The 23057-nt window shown below is 37.0% G+C and overlaps 1 protein-coding gene across 20 annotated transcripts in view; it reads right to left on the minus strand.

Annotated features, from left to right (window-relative positions):
- LOC460575 (uncharacterized) overlaps positions 1–23057 on the minus strand; it is a 510143-nt gene that overhangs the window by 370699 nt on the left and 116387 nt on the right. For 2 of the 20 annotated variants that reach the window (XR_010155697.1, XM_016941624.4), the window contains exons 1-2: positions 2047–2227; positions 1341–1433 (exon numbers count right to left, since the gene is read on the minus strand). The exons of the other annotated variants lie outside the window; for them this stretch is intronic. The gene's annotated coding sequence lies outside the window, so the exon portion shown is untranslated. Of the gene's footprint in view, positions 1–1340; positions 1434–2046; positions 2228–23057 lie in introns of those variants that run through there. 20 annotated transcript variants of the gene reach the window in all.

Genomic DNA, 23057 nt, shown 5'->3' on the forward strand with positions numbered 1-23057 from the left:
TGCACTTCTGGCAGGGGACTACAAAGTCAAAGTGAGGAAGAAGGCTTTGCTGCTGTGCAGTGTTTAGAGTTCCCCATTAAGTAAGACACAGGGAGAGGGCCAGTCATACTTCTTATCTCATCATTGCCCTAACAATGTACCCATTTTAGGATAGAAACCTAAACAAAAAAACAAGGCATCCTACAATGTATCAACAACGTAAGAATAAATTCACTAGGAATAACTCAATTCTCTGATCCTAAATAAAAACAAAAACAAAACAAACTACCAGCTAAACAAACTGAACTGAGATTATGCTACTCTCTGTTACCATTTTAGTGTCATATAGATTCTATAGGCTCCAATCCTAGAAAATGCCTAAAAATGATGCTGGATATAGAAAATTGGGTGGTATGGGGAGGAGAGTGGAAAGAAATCATGTAGCTCCGATTTAGTACATGTAATCATGTTTTTTATTGGATATCTGGTATGCACTGAGCAAAATATTACCCTTGCCCTCAAGGAGCTTTGAGCTCATTAAAAAAACTGGACACGTAAATAGCCAATTAAAATGAAACAAAGTACTTTTATTATTGAGGCAAAGCAAGCATGGTAACACATAGGAAGGATTTTGATTGTGAGGTAATGCTTAGGGTAATCAGAGAAAGTTTCACAAATGGAGGAGGTTAAAGAGGAAGAAGAAAATAATTTTTTCTTGCTTAATAGTCTTATCCCCAATTTACAGATTAAAAATTAAAGCTCACAAGAATTTAAAAACTTGCCCAAGATCGCTGAACTGAACTACAACAGACAGTTGTGTACAGACCTCTCTGTGTTGAATGCCATGCCATCATACCAAGGAGACAACTTTGAACTGATCCATCAAGATGTAGAAAGATACAATAGATGGAGATAGAGAGATCAACATGAATAAAGAAACAGGGGAGTAAAAGTGCATTGCAAATTTTGAAATCTAATGAGGTTGAAGCATCAAACACATGGGTGGATACAGAAGATGAGACTGGAAACATTTCAAGTGGCAAATGTAGACACAAAAAGTTCATATCTTAGAAAAATATAAATCATAGTCACTCTCCCAGTTGTTCATCTATGTCTCCTCCTCACTCTGATCAATCTTGATTTAAGAAAACTCCACTATATTGAAGGCATATGTGTTAGATACTCAATACTCACTAGATGGCTAAAATTGTTGGGGTTGGCGTTGTTTTTAACAATCAGATGAACAATAAATTGAATATTTTAATATTTAATATTTAAATATTTCTTGAAGAAAGAAAAGGAAGGAGGGAAAAGAAAAGAATAAGAAAATAGAGCCTAAAGAAATCAAATCCATAGATTACTCTCATGCTCTTATAGTCTTCAAAGTACTTGAAATTCATCATGCTCTTACAGTCTTCAAAGCACTTGAAATTCTATCATTGGCACACGTTAACCTACAGATAAAGTTTTAGAAAATGGGGTGGGAGAAAGAAGTCATTTGATATACAAAATTTATACTAAAAATACCAGAAAAATGAATTTCTCTTCAGCTGCTGCCATAAATTCAGCTTACATGGAAACTTCATCAAATTTGCCCTAATTTCCAGGCTTCTCAAAATACTTTATCTCATGACTCAATTTATTCTCAGGCTATGATTATACCAAGTATGTACTAAGTATACACAAGATGTACATTTAGTTATAATATGATTATTGTAGTCAAATATATACTATATGTTAAAAATCATTATATATATGATAATCAAATATTAACAAATAATAACTCAACAAATACCCAATTTTTCCTTTTCAGAGACTAATTTTCTAAATATATGTTCCTTAGTATTACTTCATTATTTCTAGAATATGTATGTTCTTGATTGTATGCCTTACCATCTCTATTAAATATCAAACAAAATTGTTTTCCATATTTCCCTGCCAAGTCAAGAGAAATCCAGAAATTTACTAGGTTTCTATTGACACAGTAAATGTAAGATAGAAATCTAAAGGTTCTTAACATTGTTTATGCTGAAAATGTACCAAATTCTATTCTCAAAAGACACTGACCTGTAAAAAGTATTTGTCTTGCTTTGGTAAATACAAGCCCTATGTAAATGGATATCTCAACTTGAACTGAAGATTGCTTTGTTCTAATCAGAACTGATGTATCAGATCACTTCAATAGTGTCTTTGTTTCAAAGAAGAATCATCCATTCCCCAGATTTCTATTGCAGTATATGGTACCTCACTAAACTCAAAACGAATAAAGAAAACACAGTAATGTGTCACGTAACGACAGGGTTATATTCTGAGAAATGCATTGTTAGGTGATTTCAGCTTTGTTCAAACATCATAGGGTGCACTTACACAAACTTAGATGCTATAGCCCATTACACACCTAGCCTATATGGTATAACCTATTGCTCCTAAGCTACAAACCTGCACAGCATGTTATTGTACTGAGTACTGTAGGGAACTGTAACACAATGATATTTGTGTATCTAAACATAGCTAAAACTAGCAAAGGTACAGTAAAAATACAGTATTTTATCTTATGAAACCACTGTCTTATAATCAGTCTGCAGTTGAACAAAATGTCAGTATGTGGAGCATGACTGCAGAATTTTGTAATTCTATAAAATAGATGTCTCTCTGAAGATAAATCATAATAAAAATATAATTTTTTGAAGTTGTCATCCTCAAAAATAGGCTCCTAAGAAACAAAAATAACCAACAACTTTCAAAATGGATTTTGTTCAATCCTGCAGCCCAGAAGATCAAGTATCCAAAGGCATGGTGGGTACTCAATCTCCAAGATTAGCAGCTCTATCAGGCCTGTGGCCTTGTAAGAGACTTAAAGGGTATTGGGGATCTAAATTTTCATTTAGCATCCTATCAGAATAACTTTTTTCACTTTTTCTCCCCCTTTGATCTGTCTACACCAAACCAAAATATGAAATAACATGTCCCTTAAAAACTCAGCTCAAGTGTCACCTCAATGGCAGGCAAGTGCTCCTTTAAGTACCAAGTTCCACTTAAATGTCTCCCCTCTGTGCTGCCATAGCTTCTTATGTACAACTCTGAGGCTGAATTTACTTACTGTACCCTATAGTTTTTGACTTACTATCTACTTGTCCTTAAGAACAAGGAGTATGACTGACTCAACTTTGTTTTCCCATTGCCTAGCTCAGAATGTGGAACAAAGCAGCTGCTCAATAAATGTTTGTTTAAATGAATAAATGACAAATAAACAATATCTATTCACTTAATAGGTAGTTCACTCTGCATACGTGCTCAAAATTGTATCCTCAGACCTTTCTATTTATTCCCTATCCTACATTTCAATGTTATACAAAGATATTCGAATTTTGGCTTCTGTGCATAATCTGACACATTTTGGTTTTCAACATTATAATGTGTATCAGATAATACATCTCACCAAAAGGGTTTTAAAAAGCAAAAATAAACATACATTTTACCTAAATATTACTTGAAACAACAGCAAGGACTTCTGAACACAATGATGAATTGATAATCTGAAACTCAGTGATTGTGTTTCACTGTGACTTGTGTATATAATTCTTCAGGCAAGGGTCTGTCAATAGACAGCTTCGAAAAATAATGAATGTTTGCAGTAATAATTTCATGGGTTGACTGAAACTTAATAGCCTTTATTTCCAATGTAGGTTTCTGATATGTTCCAGTGGAAGCAGTCTCAAATGAAATATAGTCTATTACAGTACTATTTAACCCTCTATTATTTTGTTAATCCTTTTTTGGTATTTTATTTGGTTTTATGTTTACAGCTATGGCAGACTGTGTTAGCCACCTCAGTTTTTACTTTGCTGCATCTATCTCAGCCTTTCTCAGTCTATTCTCCATTACCCAAGAGATGCCTATCTAGTGACTAATTTTACCTGAGTGATGAGGACCCTGCTTCATCTTGCTACAGCCAATCTCCCTCTTGACACTTTCACTATTCAAGCATCATATCCAGCAGAGGATAAAGGAGGAAACAAAAAGATAAAGGCTAACTTAATTTGTCCTGCTTATTGTCAGTAGTAGAAAGGTAAAGACTCACATTAATAAAAGTTTTTGGTCTTCATAGCTGTGGAAATGTTTGACTACCAGGAATACAAAATTTGAGGGGTTTGGGTGTGCAGACCTACATATATATACACAGAGACAACTGAGCAACTTGTTACCAGGTACAGAGTACAATCTTAGCATTTTGAGGGAGGAAGAAGTGAGACAAAAGCAAGGTTACTATTGAAACCCTTGGGTTGCTAAGTATATAACATACAACAGAACGTACTTGCAAATAATGGTTCTTATTTAGGAGTATGCGTCTAGTCACTTGAGCTGGTTTTGCAAAAATACACACAGCTAGTGTCTACCCTAAAAGAATGAACCCAAAGCTCCAGAGGTTGCCTAAACACAAGTATTTTAAAAACAATATATCAAATTATCCAGATGAGTCTGATGCAAATTTTAAATAATAACAAACCACCGCTTAATTATTGTCCACATAGTGCCAAAACCAATTAATTCAATAAAAATTAATAAAATAGTTTAGAATAGTTAAATGAAAAAAATTCCTTGGCAAGACGTTTTCTTTGGGTCCTCTGCCTGTGCTCATGGCGACAATGGCTAATATGCTTTTCATGATACTGATGCACAGTGAAGTGTCTAATACCACAGACTCATTCTGTGAGAGAACAGATCAAGTCAATAAACATAGCAATAACCTTCAATTACCTTTATCTAAACTAGACTAAAAAAATCACACATTTAATTAAAACTAGAATGAGGTATCACCTCACACTTGTTAGGATGGCTATTATAAAAAAGACAAAAGATGACAAGGGTAGCCAAGGTTGTGGAGGAAAGAAAATCCTTGTTTATTGTTTGGTGGGAACATAAATTGGTAGAGCCATTATGAAGGTTCCTCAAAAAATTAAAAATGGAACTATACAATATGAAAGTCCCAATTCTGGGTATATATGCAAAGGAAATCAATATCTGGAAGAGATATCTCACCCACATGATCACAGCAGCATTATTCACAACAGCAAAGATGTGGAAACAACCTAAGTGTCCATTGATGAATGAATGGATAGAGAAAAATGTGTTTATATATACTGTATATATTACATATTGTGTATGCAAAGGAATATTATTCATCTATAAAAAACAAGAAAATCACACCATTTGCAATAACATAGATGAGTCTGGAGGACATTATGCTAAGTGAAATAAGCCAGACACAGAAAGACAAATACTGTATGATCTCACTTATATGAGTAATCTAAAAAAATTATAATTTATAGAAGCATAAAACAGTGGTTAGCAGGGGCTGGGGCATGAGGAAAATGGGGAGACGATTGTCAAAGGGTACAAACTTTCAGTTAAAAGACAAGTTCTGGAAATCTAACATACAGCATGGTGACTATAGTTAATACTGCATTGTTTACTTGAAATTTGTTAAGAGAGGAGATCTTAAGTGTCCTCACCCCCCCCACACACACACATATACACACATGCACACACATATACACAGATATATACACATATAAATGATATACACATATAAATGATACACACTAAGTATGATAGTGGATGTGTTAATTTGATTGTGGTAAACATTTCACAATGTACACATATATCAAATTATCACATTGTACCCCTTGAATATACATAATTTTTATCTGTCAATTAGACTTTAATAAAGCTGGAAAAAAAACTTGTGACCCTAAAAGTATCACATATTTAGACAAAATTTCACCAAGAGCACATGTTAAACTCTGTCTTAGTCCATCTGGGGCTACTCGAACAGAATGTCACAGACTGGGTAATTTATAAAGAACAGAGGTTTATTTCTTCCCATTCTGGAGGCTGGGACGTCAAAGATCAAGGTACCACATGTAGTGCAGGCCTTCTTACTGTGTCATAATATGGCAGAAGTCATCACACATCAAGAGAGCAAGAAATCAGACTGGCAGCCTTGAAGCCCTAATGCCCTCATGAATGGCATTAACCTATTCTTGAAGGTAGAGCCCTCGTGACCCAACCACCTACCAACACTGTTTCATTGGGGATTACATTTCTAATGCATACATTTTGGGGGCACGTTCAAACCATAGCAAATCCAATGAATGGACTATAATAAAGAATGAGAGTTTTTTCAGAGTTCCTTTTTGCCTGCTCTAGAATTAATGAGGTACCTATACAAACCTAGTAAATTATTAATTTATGAAAGTGAAGCTATAATAATTATACTAAACTACAGTATCCAGAAGATACTACTAGAAAAGATTTAGGCTATCCAGGATATGTTTCTTTTATTCTAGAGTTGATGACAAAGTAATGAGAGTAAAGAGACAATGACAGCAATCTCAGAGGAAAGCTGTTTTCAATGGAAACATAACATCTGGGATGGGGTTAATAAAAGAAAATGGTTGATCTCTTTGATTCCAGTAAAATGACTCCTCTGCTGAGCAAAAATTTAAGGGGAAAAAACACCAAAGAGTTGACCTCTCTACCATAGTGATTTTCTGGACAGAAATCAAGAATGCTTCTATGTTCTCAACAGCACTCATCATCTTGCCGGCCTTCAGTCAGTGTTAATAATTATAACATGTCTGTCCCTACTGTGACCTCTGAGAGAACTTGTCTTCCATGTCCCTTCTCCTGAGAAGACCATCGTTTTCTCTCTGCTCCAGGGCCAGCCCACTTCCTTAGACAGGGATGATCTTCATCCAAATCCAGACCATTCCTACTGGCAGCTCTTGTCTGGATCCAACTGGTCTCAGCTGGAGGTCCAGATGGCTCATTCCTCATTCCCCAGCAGGGTTTCAGCAGCATCCACCCCTTCCTGATCTCTCTGCCATTAGTGCCATCAGGCTTAATGTTTTCCCTAAATTCTAACAACAGCTTAGTAGAGCATTTATTCCCAAGAATAGAGTCAACTTTAGAAAAGATGAAATATCTTTATACAATATAATGAGGTCCAATTATGGAGTATTCTAAAAGTTGATTTTTATTCATAGCATTTCCTAGATATACAAATGACCCTTATACCTATATATCTATATCTTGAATTGATCTAACAAATGACAGATAACTATGTCAAACTGATAGATGAACAGAAACTGTTTGAAAAATACCATGTGTAGAGATATAGACATATGTATATATAGATATCTATATCTACAGCTACATCTATACAGATAGATATAAAATTTTCAAAACTGACAATAGACACTGTTTAAAATATTATAGATAGATACATCCATGTTCATCTACCCATATGAAGATTTTTAAAGAGTTTCTGACAATTTGTCAGTTTACCTGTGGTTGCCATAACATGTAAGGCAAGCTAGCTATAAAGATTTTCACCAAATTTAAAGAGTGAGATGAGTGGGATGATTTAAAGAGTGGGATGATCTGACTTAAAATATACACTCTGTCAAATGCCAAATTCAATCCAGGAGGCTTTCTAAGGTAGCCAAAACTGAGGATGGCTTTTTACCTCATTTGAAGTACAGGTAACCTCTGAACAACACAGGGGTTAGGGATGCTGACCCTCGCGCAGTCAAAAACCTGGATATAACTTTTGACTCCCCAAATACTTAACTACCAATAACCTACTACTGACCAGAAGCCTTATCGATAACATAAAGTTGATTAATGCATTTTGTATGTTACATGTATTGTATATTGTATTCTTACAATAAAGTAAGCTAGAGCAAAGAAAATGTTATTTAAAATCATAAAGGAGTGAAAATAAATTTGTAGTACTGTACTGTATTTATCAAGACCATAACATTATATCATCTGTTTACAAGATGAATCATCTGTCTGAAATGGCAGGCAACCATAGCTGTGGACCTTAATCTAAGGCACACATCAAGCAATTCAACTTTTTCTGCTAATATCATGACTTTGCTTCTTGGGAGCACTTCTAGCATCACTTATGGCACTTCATATGGGACCCATAGTGTTACTCAAGTTTTATGGTATTGCACTAAGCACGATGAAGAATATTGAAGAACCATGATAGATCACTTTTTACTGCAGTATGCAATTTACTGGAGAGACAATCTGCGCATGTGGAAATGATTATCATCACATGATGTTTTTAAGAGGATACTCCCAACACCTGGGCTCAATGTGCTAGCAATAGGAAGTGCCTATGATATTATTACAGTAGCATGGTATGTACTGCAGTTAATTTTATACATCTGTGATTTAATATTGCATCTTTACATTTGTTTACATTTCTCTCAACTATGAATAGTGCCATATATGGCCTGCGTTTATTTGTATATGTTTTGATAAATTTTAACTTTTTATTGTAGATTCATGTATATGTTAGGGAAGAAAATGATAAAATAAGCTAGTATCTACATATATTTTAAACACTCACAACATGTCTAATTTTTTCTTCATTTTTCAATGTTTCTAGGCTATGAGGCTATGCCTGTGAGTTTTTTCAAACTGTAAAAAATCTCCAAAAAATTTTTCAATATATGTACTGAAAAAATTCCATGTGTAAGTGGATTCACACAGTTCAAACCTGTTGTTGTTCAAGGGTCAACTGAATACATTTAGGATGCTCTGAATTAAGATGTGGGTTACATGGATTACATAAATTTCACTTTCTGAGCCCCAAAGAACCCCTCAGTCATCTTTCAGAACAGATGAATTGAGGAAATTGTTAGTAGTTTCTTACAGCTGCTATACAAAAAATTACCACAAACTGAGTGGCTTAAAACAAATTGATCTCGTACTGTTTTGGAAACTAGAAGTCTGAAATCAGGATGTTTCCATGCTTCCTCTAATGGCTTTAGAGGAAGCTTGCTTCCTTGCTTCTTCTATCTTTACTTGCTTCTTCTATCTTTTGGTCGTTGCTGGCAATCCTTTGCATTTCTTGCCTTGTGATAACATGACTCTAATCTCTGCCCCTGTCTTCACATGGTCTTCCTCCCTATGTCTCTTCTGTGTCTTCAAATCTTTCTCACCTTATAAGGACACTAGTCACTGAATTTCGGGCCCACCCTCAGCCAGTATGACCTTATCGTAATCTGGTTACATCTGCATCACATTCACAGTTTCCAGGGATTGAGATCTCAATGTATCTTTTTGGTGGACACAATTCAACAAACGTGAACCATGTGCCCAACATGAGTGGAGAAGCCACCTTATGCCAGGCTCTAAATAACAATCTAGGAAGATGGGCCCCAGGATATAAGATGCTATGAACACAGAAAACGAATAGGACTGCAATTACAACTCAAAAATAATAAAGAAAAAATTACTGTCCAAACTAAATTACTTCTGATAGTGGCAGTGAGTACAATTAATGTCAGGACAACAGATATAAGCCAAACTATTCTTAACAAACTGTAATGTATGGTCACTTTAGCCCTAAAGGGAAAAATCACAAAACTAGACTAGGGAGTATTATTCTGCACTTGAGTGCTTCTGGAATGGGCAATGCCATATATGGTGTTCTAGACTGAGGCATAGGAAGAATTTATATATTTAATGATAGATAACAATTTCTTTGGAGCAATACTAGCTAACTGAAATAAATAAATTGTTTGTAAGTACTAGAGTGTTTCAGTTTACCTCATAATCTGCAACTGTTTTTGCTGTGAACTTCTCCATGTATTTATAAATAGACTTGGCTACATTTAAGTCCGAATCTCATATTTTCAATTTATGTTAGAAGCCTTCAAAGAACTGTTTCTATGTTGTTCTTCCCCAGTATATTTTACCACATTTGGCAGGAATGTTACTGATTAATTTTCCTGAATCTTGTTTCTCAAGCCACCAAAATTAAATCTACCATCTAAATACTTAAGGATAGAATCAGTGACTGCACAGTAAGTGCTTAGCTATCCAAAGTCAATGAAATTCAAACACAATAACAGAATGAGAAGTTATGCTTTTGTTTTAATTTTTGCAGGAAAAAAATGTTTTAAAAAACCCAATCAGATGATAGTTTATCTTAAAAAGTAGGTCATCTCCCAGAATCAAAGGATGACTACTTAATTAACTAGAAGCTAGAAATCCCAAAGTGGGTAAGCCACTGTGTGTCTCTCATTAGAGGTTAGCATTTTAGATATTTTATAAACCTAGGTGGGTCCTACCTAATAATAATCAATTACATAGTTTATGGAACCCCCATTACCTAAACATATGTTAGTTACTATGATAGTTACATAAAAATGAAATGCCACAAGTCTACAGACATTTTTATTGAATATTCTGGATATACTTACACATATAACTAGAAAGCTGTAATAATAAACTGATGACACAGTTAAAAATAAGAGTATTTTAGTCCCAGCTACTTGGGAGGCTGAGGCAGGAGAATCGCTTGAACCCGGAAGGCGGAGATTGCAGTGAGCCGAGATTGCGCCACTGCACTCCAGCTTGACAGCAGAGAGACTGTCTAAAAAAAAAAAAAAAAAAAGAAAAGAGTATTTTAAAGCAGGAGGCCACTCAGTGTGGACTGGAATTATAAGGAAATTCTTAGAGTAAGTGTTGTAAGTGCTATTCCTTGAGGTAAGACGGTAGAAGAGAATTTACTAAGAGGGAAAAAGAATGTGCAAAGGCACAGAGGAGAGAAGAAAGAACTAACGTTTATTAAGTAACATTACATGTTAGGCAGAGCACTGGACACCTGACTTACATTATTTAACTTGATCCTCACAGCAAGTCTAGGAGGTAAAGTATAAGTGATAAATAAATTGTAAAAGTAACACAGCTGGAAGGCAGCAGAGAGAATATCTGAGCAAGGATTGTCTGAATCCAGAACCTACTTTTGTGCTGTACACCATGGTACCTATTCCAGATAATAAGGAGACTAGCCTAGTAGGAACCAAGACTTAATGTTGGAAAGGAGTGGGCTCTCCCAAGCAAGGGGAACCTCAGCTCTCTGGAAATAGGCAATGCACTGAGGTAAACTTTCCTAGTTTGGAAACTGGCACATAATTTCCATTTTCTCTTCTACAACTATTTAAAGAAATTACTGTAAAATTTTAGTTATTACAAGAAAATGTGTGAAAAAAGTGACTTTACACAGCTGCCTGTGGGAGTAATTTTTAGCAGCTTGAATTTATATTAATATAAGCTAGAATGTAAGTGTAAATGTGATGAGTCAGTACTGCCATTTGGTATAGTTCAGGGTCATTTTTCTTTACTTGTTTGACATCGGTTATCAGATGTTTTCTTCTTTTCACATACAAAGGACCATACAGGAAAGGATGGAAAAAAATAATCACTTGGCTCTTCTTAGGGGTTTTTTGGCTTGGCTATACGTTCAGTGGTGAAGGTTTTCAAAGCTTTCAAGTAGCCTATATAGGAATGGATAGTCTATATAGGAATGACTAACTACCAAAGAACAAGAAAGGTTCCTGTATAAAGAAATGCTTTGAACTAACAAAACTTTAATGTATACTTTCTTGTTGATGGATAAGAATCTACAGGTTTCTTAATTCACAGTGACAAAAGGAGCTACTGATGCCATCTTTTTATCTCCACATGTGGGACCTTGTTTCTACCAGTTAATTAGTGTTGGTAACCCATGTGATATGCTACAATAAAAATGCTATACAATATACATAGGTGTTGGTGAATGTATTAGCAGCATTATTTGCATTTTCTTGCATTGAAATATGGATTCTTCTTAATGTGCTTCATATTCCTTAAGGTGAAGATTTTTTAGCAAGGTAAGTTTCAACTCATTTAACTCAAGGTTTTACAGGAAAACCTGAGTAGCTAATAATGTGTAAAGATGTTTCTCTCCAACCTCTTGGATTGGGCAAATGTGCACTGCATTAACTCATAAACAGGTTAAGAGCAAACCAACTTTCCTTCCTCTGAAATATGCTGGAGAAAACTGTCTAGGCAAAGTAAAAGGGGGAGGTGGAAAAAGCTAAATGCTTCTACAGAGTTATTGGACAGAGTAAAAGAAAAGCTCTCTCAATCTAAGAATGCTAGCTCATTGGAAGACATTTTACTAGGTTATAGATTCTATGCTAGTCGTTCAAGGTACGACTTGAACATGACAGACACAGAGCCTGCAATCTAGCTGGGCAGGCATACAATGAAGTCAGCAATAAAAGTAGTGTCATAAGCATTTTTCTCTGACTTGGAATATCAAGGAATATTTTTTAGAGACGTAATATATGAAGGTGAGTTATTTAGATGAACATTTGGGGTAGATTACAACAGAGTGGGAAATTGGTTTATTGGGGATGTTCCAGGCAAAGATAACTATATGTTCAAGGGCCTATGGCACATCCATACTATAATCAAGAAACTAAAAAATGTTCAGTATGCCTGGAGCATAGAGAGTTCCTCTTATAAGGCCTGCTTCATATAAATATATTGAATGGACATAGCTGTGAGCCTTCCTCTCAAAGAGGTTAAATCCATTTGGGCAGATAAAACTAAATTGTGACTCAATCAAGGATTAACTACATAGAAAAGAAGTGTTCAAAGATTATTAAATCAGTCAGAGAAAAGGAGACCTCACCTCCCTTTCTCTTCTCTTCAGTATCTCTGTGAACTATAAAAGAAGTTCTGTGAAAATGAAGAACAGGATCCCATGTAACTCAGACTTAGAAGAGGTTGACAATTTGTCTGAGTATGAGTATGCTCTCTGGTAATCTTACAAGAAGTAAATCAAAAGTATGCAAGGAAATACTACTGAATGTCAGTATTTGACTGAAGGTAGGAGCATGTGATGAAGAAGCCACATGGCAAAAGCATCAGGTAACCTAGGAGAGGGCAAGAGTTGGTCAAGAATGCAGTGAGTCAATACACATGGCTCTTTGATCTGAGTGGGAGTTCAGTAAGTGGACTGGAAAATTACAACAGAATACAGATAGATATATAGATAAATAGATATGTAGATATATAGTAAAGAGGATAATTTTATTATTCTCTAGGGAAATTCTAAGACCTAGCACAAAACTACTGGGGAAAAGTGGGTCCTGAGATCTTTTTAAGTGTCAAATCCCTTATAACCCTGTACAAGTTGTAAGAAACTCCAGCTGCTTCCATCCCCAGGAAAGATTAAGCAGCCACATCACCATTCACTGGTCAATTTTCATAAGGCTTACCTATCACCCACAAATGGCTCATTTTCCTTAAGAGGATTATTAGACACTTGAGTTAGTCAAGAGGTTAGAGACTCCAGGCTCATCTACTTATCCTCCTTTCTTGGTGCAGACTTAGTGCTCTTTTTTGTGGTAGTAGAGGTTACATCACCCAAGGTATCTCTGGGTAGGTCTATCAGCAAGAGGATACGTGAAGCCTGCTATGCTGATCTTTCCTCTGTACAGTTTAGATGGTCAAATGTGTTTGTCTTAGAAATAAGAAAATAGGACAAAGATGAGGAAGAGAAAAATGAAGGGTATGGAGTAAGCTACATACAAGTATAAATGAGGAGAAAGAATATACAACAAAAACATGAAAGACAGGGCTACAAAGGTATAAGGATACAAAGTGAGGAAATAATTGGTTAGGTGAAGTATTTGTGACTATCATTTATATAAACTTTCATATGTAGCAAATGAAATTATATGATGTTTTAGGGATACATTTGTAACTAAGTTTTTAAAACTGACTGGAAAAATTACATTCCATTCATAAAATGGCCCCCTCTGTGAGGCAAGTAGGGAGAAGAACGCGACTGGGAAAATGAACCAAAGAATGTCAATTTTATCTGTACTTTAAGTCCAATGCAAAACATGAAAACAACCACATTTGTAAATTCCAGGTGAGTACATGTGTGTTTGTTATATTACTCTCTATATTTTTATAACGTGTGTTCTTGTATTGTTTTCTTAAACTTTTTAAAATAAAAAGTGAGAGAGAGATGGAAAGGATTTTGAGGACAAAATGTGATATAGCAAGGTACATGGTCTTACCTACTAATTACCAGCCAAGGGAGACAGACAAGTATCTAATGTCACAGCATCTGGAAGTGACTGGAGGGCAGTTTCTCACCCAGACTAAGGAGAATGTTGTTTGGTTACCCTTCTAGTCTTGGTATGTTTTCCCTAACACCACCTTCATGAAACAGTCTGGTTGCTTTGCAATTGTTGTCTGTAGCTCAGCTTTGTTTACTTTCTGAGGTTGCTGATTCACTGACATGTTTTCTGTCAAGTGAAATTTACAGACACATTACCATGTTTGACAGGCACTGTGAGCTAACGTACAAGAATTTCCTGAGGAGCAAAGTTTAGCATGCACTATTGGAGGGCTTTTATAGTCATCTATCTAAGGTGGTGCTCCCTAGGTCTATTCACACCACTGGTTTGAAAAGTTAAAATTCCCTCACTTAAAATTCTTATTTATCAGATGTCTGTATTTCCAAAAGGAAACTTTTCTTGTAAATCAAGATGAGGGTATAAGTATAATAGATACTTTGAACAAACATTATTACTAATAGGGTATGCTTAGCAAGCAAGAGAGCTGCTTCACATCATATGAGAGCAGTGTTTTTGAAGCTTCAAGCCAATAAGTTTCCCAGGACTCTAAATAATTGCAGAGCTGGGAAAAGAAAAACTGAGGTGTTTTGAAAGACAAAATAATAGAGGCAAGTACATAGAAAACAAATTGATTTGTGTATTTTATTGTGCAGGAGATATAGTAGCCCAACGAAGTAGATAGGTTAATGAATTTCCTGGGGTCACATACGATGAGGTTAACAACAGCAGATAGAATCAATGGATAACCCTACATCTGAAGGGGAAAAAAACAATGACATACAAAGTAATTTTTAGATATCCTTCAAGCACAGAGGGAGCCTTGAATATAAAATTCAGAGTGAGAAAGTTTCACTGAAGATGAGAGGAAAGTGGGATTCTGTGATTTAAGGAATAAATACTTTTTGCCTATTACAAGCCACATCAATACCCACTATCAGCCCACTAGCCCCTACTTACCAGAAATAAGGCAAAAAGTGGCTGAGGGTCACAAAGTAATGCAGATTATAATTTATCACTTTTAGGCCTGTTACTTAGCTACCAAAATAGCCTGTCTTCTTATTCATATATTCCCAGCTGCATCATTAGCAGTTACGTACATATATTTGAGTGAGTTCTGAGGCTGAAGTAGAGACCAAGAAACTATTACATGGATACAATTAAAGAAAAACTGAGTTCTCAAGATACAATCTATGACCTGGGCTATGGTCTGGAAGTACTGAAAGAGTACATTCTTGCTTTGGAGTATTTCTGGCCCAGGGTAGAAATTTCACTAGTAGAACTGGAAGCAAAGGAACAACTGATCAGTCGCCTGAAAGTAACTGGAAAATAGAACTGTTTCTGTGATGGTTTTGTGCTAAAGAAGAGGCAGGTTTGTTTCCTAACTGATAAAAATGGACAGTTAAGCTGCCAATCTTCTAACCTTGTTGTAAATAACATGTTACATATGTGATCATGTGCATCCATATATGTTACACATACACACATATAGAAATATCATTCCCAAATATATTTATGTAAGTATAAATTTATTAAGGAAATACTAGTACTTTGATACAGTAAGGGCCAAGTACTACAAAACCATGGCATAGTTTCTCTCATTACTAAATGAGTCAAAAAATAAAAAAAGATAAGCACAATAAAATTGAAACAAGAACTGGACTTCTGGCAGATGCTTCTCTTATGTGATGTTTCTTCTAAAAGGGATGAAATGCAGATGAAATTAAGAAATGAGAGTTTAAATGTGTTTTGTATAAATGTGAGGAGTAAACATGTTGAGCAGCTGAACTACTAGCATATGTGTTGAAAGAGAAGTGTGATACTATTTGAAGAACTAAAATTGGAGGTGAACAACGACAATGACCAAGAAACAAATTGTCTAGGTGTTAGTTTCAATATAGGAGATGAGAAACAGAGCAAGAGGCTAGAGAGAGGATATGGGAAATGCTCTGAAACAATTATATTTGGCCAGTATTTGAGAAATGTGTAGGGAGAGGAAGGTAGGTTAAGTGCATGATAAAAAGAAGGGAAGAGCGAGAAGCCCATACCAACATACTTTCTTAAGCAATCAATTAAATACAATTTCAAGTTAACTTGTAATCATGATGTTAATATATGGTTAAAAGGACCAATGTGGCCAGGCATGGTGGCTCATGCCTATAATTCCAGCACTGTGGGATGCCAAGGCAGGTGGATCACCTGAAGTCAGGAGTTCAAGACCAGTCTGGCCAACATGGTGAAACCCCATCTCTACTAAAAAGTACAAAAAACATTAGCTGGGTGTAGTGGTATGTGCCTGTAATCCCAGCTACTCAGGAGGCTGAAGTCAGAGAATCGCTTGAATCTGGGAGGTGGAGTTTGCACTGAGTCGAGATTGTGCCACTGCACTGGGCAACAGAGTGAGACTCCATCTCAAAAAAAAAAAAAAAATGGACTGATGCAAGTAGCAAAGTAGATGAGGAAGAAGCATGCTATTTGGTAACCAGTACAAATGTTTATATCATGACATCTTAGTTATCCAAGGTGGCATCCCTTGGAAGATGATGGGTGGGTCTTACAAGTGAGTAATTAATGTAATGAAATATTATCCCCTTAAATCTCATTACAAAACACTGTAATTATTTTGTTGAAAATCTAACTGAAGAGCAAGATGGTAAATTAGGAAGTATCAGGCTTTATTATCCCCCAAACAAAGTTCCATTAGCAACTATCCACAGACAATAACACCTTGGTGAAAACTCCAAAAATGGGAAATAAGCGTGAGTCACCTGCATGGATGATCCACGGAACAGAATAAAAACCACATAGAAAAGGTAAAATAAATGGTCTCAATCTGACCATGTCTTCCTTCTCCCATCTCCAAGTCAGTGCAACATCACACAGAGAGGATTCCCCAGGGACCATGGTCTTGACAGGGTGAAAAAAAGAACCAAAGGCAGACATGCAGATTCCCTAGCATTCCCAGATGCTTCCCAGGAAACTGCTCTCACCTAATGGAGAATGCAGGGGAAAACAGCACAGCAAGACTATCTGGAGTCAGGTAGAAATAAAGCAAGGAAGCAAAGCCCATAGCAACCAGCATGCAGATCTTGGTGGTAGCTCTGTGTACCTGCCAGCAGTAGTGTCCAATCAAAGGTACCAGCTAACAGCACTGACCACCCAAAAACCCAAGCCAGTTGCTCCCATAGGTGGTGGGTGGTGAGAAGTTCTGCCTGGCTTGAATCCCCAGACAGCTAGGCTTCTACACTATTGCAGGACCCCAACCAGGGAGGGAGACAACTACTGAAGCCATCTAGAGAACCCAAAAGCAACTCTACCTGCCCTGGGTCATTACCAGTTGGCCCATCCTGAATCACAAACTAGACTAAATAGTGAAGACCTATTCCTGTCAAAGAACATCTGTAAAATCCAGAAAAGGTGGCTGTGTCCTCAAATGCACAGAAACCAACACAAGGACACGAGGATTAAAAAGACTCAGGAAATATGACACCTCCAAAAGAAACTAAACTAGCAAAGCTTCAATAAAGAACCCTAAAGAAATGGAGATCTACGAAATGACAAAGAATTCAGAATAATCCTCTTGAAGTTAATGAACTATTAATCTAAGAATACATGGATAAAAATGAAATCGAATTTGGAAAACAATACACAAAATGAAAAGTTTGGCAATGATCTAAGAATAATTAAAAAATAGAAATCCTAGCCCCCAAGCTGGCAGGCTCGAGGCTTTTACACTGTGCCTCACACATTTCAAAGAAGCCAAATAGTGTGTAGAGATTGAAATTGTGACCTTTTATCTAAAAAGGAACAGAGAAGTTCAACAGCATAGCAAAAGAAAACTTCAGATACCAGGAAAGAGAAGGTAGGCAGGCAGACTACATGTTGCAATCTGGCTGAAAACTGTGAGTGAATCCCCAACACAGGAGAAGGGGAATGAGTGTCTCTCTGCAATCCACTTCTTACAGGGGAACCATGTAATTCAGGCAACAAGAGAGCACCTTGACCCTCCCCATCCCTGGATCTAACTTGAGGAGTGGCTGGGAGACTGTCAGGAGGAATGGCACTAGCCAGTATCTCACACATTTTCCCAGACCAAAGCATTGATGTGAGGATGCCATTCTCAATCCTAGCTAAGAGAAAGCTGCACAGGATCCTGAAAACTAGCAGCAGCAGTAGCCATTGGCATTAGAGAATCTCAGGCCAGGGAATGGAGATCTGGGTCTTAAATTAGCAGGCAGATGGGGAGGGGATCCCACAGCCAGAATGGAAAAAACAAGTGTAGTATGGTGTCTACTCACGGGTGCTGGACTTTGGCCCCATCCTTCAAGGAACCAGAGAAGAAGGCTGTTTTCCTGAGAAGTATGATTTGGACCTGGGTGGCAAGTTTTATAGCCCAAGGCAGCTATACAAACTGAAAGCAAACTATGTGTGACTTAACTGCCTCAACTGTCAGAGACAGTTGAGACAGGGGAATGTACCCTGCTGGGTCTGGAGCATGAGAAGGAAGCATGTCCCACTCTTGCTCACCTATGTTAAGTACCCTGGGCCACCCCTAGTTTCCCATGCTGAGACCTTGGTGCAGCAACAGTTGTTTCACTCTTTGCCCAGGCATCTATAAAGGAGCCTTGGACTTCTCCTAGATCCCCATCAGGGCCAGTGCTTGTGCCTGCCATTGGGAAGCCCAAGTGCAGGCTTGCCCAGTCCAGCTCTACCCAGCTCCCTCCCTGACCCTCCACTGAGACAGAACATGGGACCCAGACCACAGAATGTTCCATGGCCCAAATCATCACCTGGGACACCAAAGCACTTCTCCGGGATCACAAAGGTCAAGTATAAATTCTACTGCTACCACCACAGCCATTTCCTATCTGCAAATGCCACCTATTGGCCTGGAGGTTGACCCACACAGCCCATTCATTACAACATCTGCTGACACAAGTGCATACCACTTGGGAACAAGATAGATAAGCTTTTTGTAACTTCTACTACAACCATTGCATTTTGTCACCTCAGCTACTCAAGAGGTTATGAGCCTGCTCATCTGCCTGGTACACTACTGTTAAAACTGAAATTTGAAAAAGTCATCCTACTAAGGTTATTCATAACAAAGAAAAATCATACAGAGTCTTTGCCACCGAACATATCTAGAAGCAGAGCCAAACAGCCCAATTCAATATACATCACAGTCACATCTTCAGGAAAAAAAAAATGTCCCACCCTAAAAAAAGTAAATTCGAAACACAAACAAAAAGAAGTGACTGTTTTTCCAGCTGTAAATAAATCAGCATAATAACACTGGAAGTATAAGAAAGAAAGATATTATGACACCTCCAAAGAAACACAGTAATTTTCTAGCAATAGATGCTAACCAAAAAAAAAAAATCCTAAAAATGCCAGATAAATAACCTAAAATATTAATTTTAAAAAGATCACTGAGATGCCAGAGAAATCTGAAAGCCAATACAAAGAAATCAGAAAATCAATTCAGAATATGAAGAAGAAATGTAATAAACCAAAAAGAACTTCTGAAAATAAAAAAATTCATTAAAGGAATTACAAAATACATTTGAAAGTTTTAATAACAAACTAGAAAAATAATTTAAAATGTCAGAAATTGAAGACAGGTCTTTTTAATAAAGGCAGGCAGAAAAAAATTTTAAAAAAAGAATTAAAAAGAATGAACAAAGTCTTTGAAAAGTATGGGACTACATAAAGCAACCAAACTTATGAATCATGGGTATTCCTGAGGGAAACAAAAAAAGCAAAAAATGTAGAAAACCTATTTAAGGAAATAATTGATGAAAACTTCCGTAGTCTAGCAGGAGATTTAGACATCCAGATACAGCAGTCTCAACAATTACTGAGAAAATAAATTGCAAAACAGACCACCATGCCATATAATCATCAGACTGTCTAAGGTAAACATGAAAGAAAAAAATTCTAAAATCAGGAAGAGAAAGATATATACTCACCTATAAATAAAACCCAATCAGGCTAACAGCAGAATTCTCAGCAGAAACCTTATAAGCCTGAAGAGAATTGGATGCTATTTTCAAAGTGCTAAAAGAAGAAAAAAAAAACCTGCGAGCCAAAAATGTTATATCCAGCTAAAATAAACTTGATAAATGAAGGAGAAATATTTCCTGGGCAAGCAAACACAGAAAATTCATCAACACTCACCCAGACTGACAAATGCTCAAAGAAGCCATAAACATGAAGACAAAAGTTTCATATTTGCTATCATAAAAACAAACAAAAGTATAAAATTCACAGACGTTATTTAAAAATTACACAGAGTAGGAAGAGAAAGGAGTCAAATGGCAATACAACCGAACTCCACCAAACCACAAAGACAGAAAAATTTAAAAAACAATAAAACAAATAGATAACAACCAACAATATGAGAGAAACAAAACATCACATATAAAAATTAACCCTGAACGTAAATGGCGTAAATCCTCACTTAAAATGCATAGATTGGTGAAATGGATTGAAATAAAATATGATGCAACTATATGCTATTTACAAGAGACTCACCTTACTGGTAAAAACACATATAGCCTGAAAGTAAAGGGATGGAAAAAGATATTCCATGCAAACAAACCCAAAGCAAGCAGGAGTATCTATACTTAAGTCAGATAAAACAGACTTTAAGCAAAAAAATTTACAGAAAACAGTTAAATAAATTAAAGAAAGTCATTATTTAATGACAAGAAGATCAATTCACCAAAAGAATATAACAATCCTAAATATATATGCACCCAACACCTGAGCACCCAGATTCATAAAACAAATTTTGCTACAGCTAAAAAAATAGATACATAGCAGTACAATAACAGTGGGGTTCATCAGTACTCTACTAACAGCACTAGACAAATAAATGAGACAGAAAAATCAATAAAGAAATGTTGGACTCCAGACTAAATTAACCTAACAGACATTTACAGCAGCAGAAAACTCATTCTTCTCAAACACAAACAGAACATTCTCAATAGATCATGTTTCAGGCCATAAAACAAGCCTTAGCAAATTTAAGAAGATTAAAATCATATGAAGTTTTTCCTTCCATAATGATATGAAATTAGAAATCAAGAGAAGATATTTCTAAAAATTCACAAATACGTGAAAATTAAACAAAACATTCCTAAATAAAAGCTCAGGACTTGACAGCTTCACTGATATATTCTACCAAATATCTAAAGAACGAATACCAATCTTTCTCAAACTCTTCCAAAAAATTGAAGAGGAGGGATGATATATTTTGGATGTGTGTACCTGCCCAAATCTGATACTGAAAAGTCCCAGGCCGGGCACTGTGGCTCACGCCTATAATCCCAACACTTTGGGAGGCCGAGGTGGATGGATCACCTGAGGTCAGAAGTTTGAGACCAGGCCGACCAACATGGTGAAACCCCATCTCTACTAAATACAAAACATTAGCTGGGTGTGGTGGCATTTGCCTGTAATACCAGCTACTCAGGAGGCTGAGACAGGAGAATCACTTGAACTCGGGAGGCAGAGGATGCAGTGAGCAGAGATTGTGCCATTGCGCTCCAGCCTGGGCAAAAGGAGTGAAACTCTGTCAGAAAGGAAAGGAAAGGAGAGGAGAGGGGAGGGGAGGGAAGGGGAGGGGAGGAAAGTCCTGAGTGTTGGAGGTGGGACCTAGTTTGAGGCAACTGGATCATGGAGATGGATTTCTCATGAATGGTTTGGCACCATTTCCTTGGTGTAGCTCTCATGACAATGAGTCCTCACAAGATCTGGTTGTTTAAAAGTGTGTAGCATCTCCCTCTCCACTCTCTAGCTCCTGTTCCAGTCATGTGATGTGCCTGCTTCCCCCTTCCCTTCTGTCATAAGTTTCCTGAGGCCTCCCAGAAGCTGAAGGATGCCAGCATCATGCTGCCTGTACAGCCTGCAGAAATATGAGCCAATTAAACCACTTTTCTTTAAAAAGTAACTAGTCTCAGATATTGCTTTACAACAATGAGAAAAGGAACTAATACAGAAAATTGGTACCAGGAGTGGGAAATTCCTACAGAGATATCTGAAAATGTGTGTATTAGTCTGTTCTCACATTGCTAATAAAGACATACCTGAAACTGGGCAATTTATAAAGGAAAGAAGTTTAATTGACTCCCAGTTCCACATGGCTGGGGAGGCCTCACAATCATGGTGAAAGAGCCAGGGACATCTTACATGGCAGCAGGCAAGAGAGAAATGAGAGTCAGTCGAAAGAGGCTTCCCCTCACAAAACCTTCAGATCTCCTGAGACTTATTCAGTACCATGAGAACAGTATGGGGAAAACCACCCACATGGTTCACTTATCTCTCACCAGTTCCCTCCCATAACATGTGGGAATTATGGGAGCTACAATTAAAGATGAGATTTGGATGCAGACACAACCAAACCATATCATTCCACCCTTGGCCCCTCATAAATCTCATGTCTTCACATTTCAAAACAAATCATGGCTTCCCAACAGTCCCCCAAAGTCTTAACTCATTTCAGAATTAACTCAGAAGTTCAAAGTCCAAATTCTCATCTGACATAAGGCAAGTCCCTTCCACCTATGAGACCTTAAAATCAAAGGCAAGTTAGTTACTTTCTAGATACAATAAAGGTACAAGCATTGGATTAATGCACCTATTCCAAATGGGAGAAGTTGGCCAAAATAGAGCAGCTAAAGGTCCCATGCAAGTCCAAAATCCAACAGGGCAGTCAACTCTTAAAGTTTCAAAATGATCTCCTTTGACTCCATGTCTCACATCTAGGTCACATTTATGCAAGAGGTGGGTTCCCATGGTCTTGGACAGCTCTGCCCCTGAGGCTTTGCAGGGTATGGCCTCCCTCCCTGTTGCTTTCATGGGCTGGCATTAAGTATCTGCAGCTTTTCCAGGTGCATGGTGCAAGCTGTCAGTGGATCTACCATTCTGGGTTCTGGAGGATGGTGGCTCTCTCCTCACAGCTCCCCTAGGCAGTGCCCCAGTGGGGACTCTGTGGAAGCTTAAACCCCACATTTTCCTTCCACACTGCCCTAGCAGAAGTTCTCCATGCAGGCCCCGCCCTTG

The sequence above is a fragment of the Pan troglodytes genome, chromosome 2 (genome assembly GCF_028858775.2).
Source record: "Pan troglodytes isolate AG18354 chromosome 2, NHGRI_mPanTro3-v2.0_pri, whole genome shotgun sequence".
Classification (NCBI taxonomy): Eukaryota; Metazoa; Chordata; class Mammalia; order Primates; family Hominidae; genus Pan; species Pan troglodytes.